At 37.4% G+C, this 4,915-nt stretch overlaps 1 non-coding gene across 1 annotated transcript; it reads left to right on the forward strand.

The window, feature by feature from the left end:
- The first annotated feature begins 1,912 nt into the window (after positions 1 to 1,912).
- On the forward strand, positions 1,913 to 1,983 carry TRNAG-GCC (transfer RNA glycine (anticodon GCC)). Its single transcript has one exon. It is a non-coding gene; the product is annotated as a tRNA-Gly (tRNA).
- The last annotated feature ends 2,932 nt before the right edge of the window (positions 1,984 to 4,915 follow it).

Raw genomic sequence — 4,915 nt, forward strand, 5'->3', positions numbered from 1 at the left:
GATTTGTTCAAATTCAACTATTTTCGGTTTAATACTATGGGCATTCCATTGTAAAATGTTAATATCTATTTTACCCATGATTAATCAAAAAGATTTTGGAAAAAAGGCAAGTTTTGGATATTTTGAAGTATCCACGTTATTACCCATTTAATAACTTCTTGCACAACCTTTTCAATCTTACTCTTCAACGATCCTCCTTTTTGATTAGAACTATTCATAATATTGCGTAACAAAATATAAAACGGCATATTGCGTGATCCCCGATTTTTTCGCTCTTGTTTATTATTATTCAATATCGTGCTATCACTTTCTTCTGTATCTGTAGAAATCACTTCCTCTCGCATAATATCATCTTCTATATTCTGTTGCTTCTTTTTCTTCTTATTCTTCTTCTTCGTCTGCTTTTTCCAATTTGTATCGTTCTCCGTTTCCTTTAAGACAGTGTCATGCTTTGCCGATGCTGTAACTTGTGCATATGAGGTCGAAGGTGTTTCCTGGCCTAATAGGTTATTAGTAAAGCCTTGAGTGATAGTGGGAACAGGAGTAAAAATCCTGTTTAAATTTGATTCGGTTCTTGCTGGTGAATGTATACTCTCCTGTGTCGGCAATTGTGGCGGAACATACATTGTAACAGCTTTACGATAAGAAACATTAAATTCGGCCATTATTTCTCGAATCTTTTTTTCTTTTAAGTATTCTGGACATTTTCGGTTTAATGTCATGTGGTTATTATTACAATTAATGCATTTATATACAGTAGTATTGCAGTTCTCATGCTTACCACCACATTTAGGACAATATATTCTTTTAGATGGACACATTTTTATAGAGTGCCCAAATCTCCAACATCTAGAACACTGAGTGACTGGAAAAAGGTAAGGTTCGACCTTCAATTGCATATCATAGATGTATATATAAGATGGGAGGGACGGACCCCCGAAACCAACTCTCACAGATTCGCTTTCTATCCAGCCAACTCCTCCTTCTGTACGTCGCTTCAGCCTCTTAACGTTAACAACTTCATAAGAGGAGGTTATAGATTTTAGAAGTTCTTCTTCGGTCAACTCGAGTTCAATGTTTTTAATTACTCCGTATGATAGACCTACCTCCAGTGGGCGTTGAAATCTCCATCCTAATCCTAACAGGTGTTCACATTGGATAAGAACCTCAGCACTCTGGTCCCCCTTGACCTCAACAATTATTTTATAAGGATTAATATATTTTACCCGGGTAATATTTGTTATGTTCTGACTTTTAAACAACTTAGCAAGAGCAAATTGTTTAGGTAATTTCTCCTTAGATGTGATACTTATTTCTAATACTCCCCGCATTTCTCTCATTCTATCTTTTCTGCTTCTCACGTGAGACCACTCTTCTTGATCATCCTCTCTTCCTCTTTTACTTTGTCTACTCATTTCGCTGATTATACTTCTGTCATCTGCAACTTGGTTCATTTCCTCTTCATTATCTTCGACTAAGTTAATATTGCCATTAGCTCCCTCTTCATGCGGAACTTGGTCCTTACTCATATTGGCATACGGTTGAACTTTAAGTGAGCGGACCGGTCACTGTGGACCGGCCGTCGACGTAAACAATTCCACGAACCGATAAGGATTGCACGTGTACACAATGCTGTGGGACGCGTCTAAGCAACTCGAACGTAACCCGCAAACTCAAGTGGATTTCTTGTAATTCTTAATGAGAATAAAGTTTCTTAAACCATATAAACCACATTTTAATTTATAGCTAATATTTTTACTTAATGATTACCGACGTACAACTAAAATTCTATTCCTTTTCCTACTAGATTACATATAAATTAATTAAAATAAATTAGTGTAAAGTTAAAGGAAATGAAAATATTAATTTGTACAGTTGATACGTACTTATAAATTTCAAACAGTGAATCGTAGCATCGGTGGTTCAGTGGTAGAATGCTCGCCTGCCACGCGGGCGGCCCGGGTTCGATTCCCGGCCGATGCATCAGATGGTTCATTCCGAATTTTTATTTTTAATTTTACGCAGTTTTTTTTAGTTCAGTTTACGCAGTGTTTAAATATTTTTTACGAAATTAAAAATTATTCCAAAAATATATTTTTTGTTGAAGAAGCAATCAAGTTGTCTAATTTTGCCATTTTTTTCGATTTCCACTCTAAAATTAATAACGCACATTTTTATTAATATAAAAAAATGTGAGCCGTCACGGGACGCCTGGCAGATGTGAAACATCGACATTATTTTGTAAAAGTAATATGCAGAAAAGAACATATTGTGATAGGAACTAAATATGTCATAATGATAAAATAAAATATTACGATTTTTTTCCAGATAACGATGACTATTTATTGAATTCGATTGCGCATGGCGAGGCGACGCCACACCGTACACACTACTGTATATAGACTGTATATATTATATATACCATCGTATAGCGTGGCGAGGCGTCGCCACGGCAGGCGTCGCCACGCCAGAAATCGGTTTTACGTGCGGCTTAGATGTTTCACATCAAAAATGAATGTATGTCCGTACTTCCTCCATTTTGTTATTTATGCAATTCAACAATATCATGTACTCGAATTCAAACAAATGTATAAATTAATAAATAATGACTTTACACTCACAACTAAAATAAAAGTTACTTTTGGACAAAGTAGGTGGACAGGTTTATAGGTGTGAGAAGGGTGTTAGAGACATTTGAACAGATTGTTGATATTCAGTCCAAGAAAGTAGTAACACTAGCAACGCTTTTGTGGCTGACATGTTCATCTTATTATCACTATCTTATATATAAAATTCTCGTGTGAAATGTTAGTTACTCCTCCGAAACGACTTTACCGATTTTCACCAATTTTATATGCATATTCAGTAGGTCTAAGAATCGGCTACTATCTATTTTTCATACCCTTAAGTGATAAGGGTTGTTCACCCTTAACATTTTTTTTATTTTTATGGCAACACAACGTTTGCCGGGCCAGCTATAATACATATTATTATGGCAGTTGTAAACGAGGATGCAGCCTACTCCATCTGGCGGTACCTGCCACTATGGACAGGGCCGGATTTAAGGTTGGGCAACCGGGGTGGCAGCCCCGGGGCCTCCACAAAAGAGGGGCCCTCACAATAGAGACGTCGGATTTTTTTTTTAATTCCGACTAGTAAACACTAGTAAAAAAAAATGTACCTTTTCCTTTGATATTTTTTTCGATGTTTTACCTTTATCTACAGTACTTTGTACAAACATGAATACTAGAAGAATCTACCTGCGTTTCACAATAAAATATTTACTGAAAGAATAGGGCTACGGTATCCCCTGCCTGTCGTAAGAGGCGACTAAAAGGGGGCTTCCGGGGTTGCCGGCGGCAAGAGTGGGAGCTTGAACCGTCCGGAGAGCAACCCCGGGAAGAACGGCGGCATGTGTGGTCGCATGCCGTCGTAAACACCAGGTGTGCGGGAGGAGCGTAAAGTGCTCCCCCCAGGGCAGAGTCCGACCGGGGCATCGCGCTCGGAGGACTCCAATTGTGTTCCATTGGAGATCCCGGAGTTCTCCACCAAGCGCTGAGGACGGCCACCGGGGGGGTTTTAGTGCGGTATAAATCCCACATAACCCGGCGTCGCTCCCACGTCGTCGGGTACCTTTTGAAGGTTTCCCCCTCGAAAACAAAAAAAAAGGTCGATCATAAGTAGATCTTTATAAGCAACACCAACCTACTGCATGCTATTTTAATGTTAGAAACTGATTCAACTTTAATATTAGATAAAATAAATAAGAAATGATCTTACAACATGAATACCATACTAACAAGAGGCGATAAAATCTACCCTCTTTTAAGTTCACCCTCATACATTTGACCGTGACCGCTTGGGGGATGATGCCCTTGAAATGGTACTATTACTGTCAAGTTGCCAAGGGGTGGCTTGATATGGGGACATTGTTGAGTCATCCAACACAGATTAAGTAATCAGTTAAGCTGTTGACACATATTTCGACGGTTAAATTTTAAAGTGTTATATACATTTTAGTTATAAGATCTTATTTTACTTGCTTTGTTAGTTCGTGTGTGTTGAGGGTCAAATCTTATAACTAAATTTTTTGCCCGAGATTATTGAGCTGAAATTTTACATAATGACAAAGCATGATTAGATTAAAGTGGTAGAACTCTTTGTGGTTCGCCTCCAGCGCCACCACCGCTCCACCTATTTCTGTCTATTAACAGTAGTTGAACGCTGCTGTGTTCTGATTCGAAGAGTGTGGTAAGGGAGACATTTTTCCGAGGCGTTCCAGCTTAGTCAGGGGTAGCGTCGAATCTGTGGCCGACTTCAGTTAGGAATATCTAATTGTTACGACAGTGGTACCTATCGCCGTAGCCAAATAACGTACAGCTCTATTACCTAAATATTCTAAACTTATTACATGACATGTTAAAATATTTTAAATAAATCAAAAGTATGTAAATAGTAAATACCTAAAAAACATAAATTGTGTGCTAATGGCAAAAGTGCTACAGAATTACATAAACCGCCTCTTTTATTTGCTGAAGTATGAAAACTTGATACAATAGAGTCATCATTTTGAAACAATACGCAATTGTGAAATATAAACAACTCACATAAGCAGTTATTTGAGAGTTCATTTTAATCACGTAATTAAAAATTGTAAGTAGGAAGGTATACGCATATCTTAAACATTTTTTCTATACTAATATTATACAGAGGAAAACTTTGTTTGTTTGTTTTAAAAATTCTTTCACCATTCGAAAGCTACATTATCCACGAGTAACATAGGCTATATTTTATATGAAATATATTTGATAAATAGATTTTGAGGCGGTGCAATGTTTGCCGGGTCAGCAAGTATATAATAAACGTAGCAATCTCGATTTCAAATTAACTTATGAGTAGCCATTGATGCTCATTG

The sequence above is a fragment of the Epargyreus clarus genome, unplaced genomic scaffold, assembly GCF_041222505.1.
Source record: "Epargyreus clarus isolate Ecla_fem2 unplaced genomic scaffold, WU_Ecla_fem_2.2 ptg000026l, whole genome shotgun sequence".
Taxonomy (NCBI): Eukaryota; Metazoa; Arthropoda; class Insecta; order Lepidoptera; family Hesperiidae; genus Epargyreus; species Epargyreus clarus.